Raw genomic sequence first — 1,203 nt, 5'->3', positions numbered from 1 at the left:
AGTCCCCTGCCAAAGCTTGCCTAAGACCGCTGATCTATCTCACTGGCCCCAAAACCTTCTTCCTAATGCACATGTCCTCAGCTCATCTAGGGCTGAATATTCCTTCTAATAGATGAGGGAGTTGAGAAGAACTAACAGACCTCTCTCAGTCACACAGCCAGTGAAGGGTTTGAGGCAAAACTCCAGCCACTGCCTCGGTTGTACACGTAGAGACTGTCCTGGGGTGCCCTTATTGAAGGGACTCCACAAAGCTGAACAGACAACACAGAAGGAGGTGAGGGTGACTTAAAGTCTTGAGAGGGCCAGATAGAGGTAAGGTGGGAGCCATGGTTAGGCTGGCCTACACCCAGGACTTTTCAGCAGGGCTCTGAAAGCCATGCTATATCTGCGTGTAGTGGCATCTGCAACACTCTGGGAAGCTGAGGCAGGAGAACACAAGTTCCAGCTCTGTCTGGGCAACTTAGTGACTTAGCAAGACCTCGTCTCAAAAAGCAGGCTGGCTGGGGATGTAGCTCAATGGGAAAATCTCGTGTTCAATCCACAGTACAACAAACAAAGGAATAAGCACTCTAGCCAGGCATGATGGTGCACAACACTAATCCCAAGTACTCAGAGGGTGAAGTAGGAGGATCAGAAGTTTGTGGTCAACTTAGGCAACTTAGCAAGATGTTGTCTATCTATCTATCTATCTATCTATCTATCTATCTATCTATCTATTTATCTATATCCAAGAATACAGCCCAATGTAGAGTACATACCAAGCTTGTGCAAGGCACTGGGTCAAAAAAGAAAAGAAAAGGGGAGGGTCTGGGAAGATGGCTCTGTGGAATAAGAGCTTGCCTGGAAAAAAGAAAAGAAAATACAGTAGTTGCATGTGATGGAAGGAGGCTAAGGCAGGAAAGTTGTGAGTTGAAGGCTAGCATGGGCTACATAGGGAATTCAAGGGCAACCTGGGTTGTGTAGCAAACCACTGTCTCAAAAACCAAACCAAAACAAAATACAGAGTAGGCTGGGCATGGAGACACATACCTGCAATCCCAGTGAGGTAGGAGGTTTGCTCTGAGTTTGAGACCAGCCTGGGATACAATGTTCAAGATTGGCCTGAACTTCCTAGTGAAACACTGTCTCAAAAAAAAAAAAAAAAAAAAAAAAAGAAAAAGAAAGTCTGGCCAAATAGCTCAGCAGATTAAAGCGCCTGCAAGC

Source organism: Octodon degus, unplaced genomic scaffold (assembly GCF_000260255.1).
Source record: "Octodon degus isolate 3935 unplaced genomic scaffold, OctDeg1.0 scaffold00164, whole genome shotgun sequence".
Classification (NCBI taxonomy): Eukaryota; Metazoa; Chordata; class Mammalia; order Rodentia; family Octodontidae; genus Octodon; species Octodon degus.
This window is presented reverse-complemented; position numbering follows the sequence as displayed.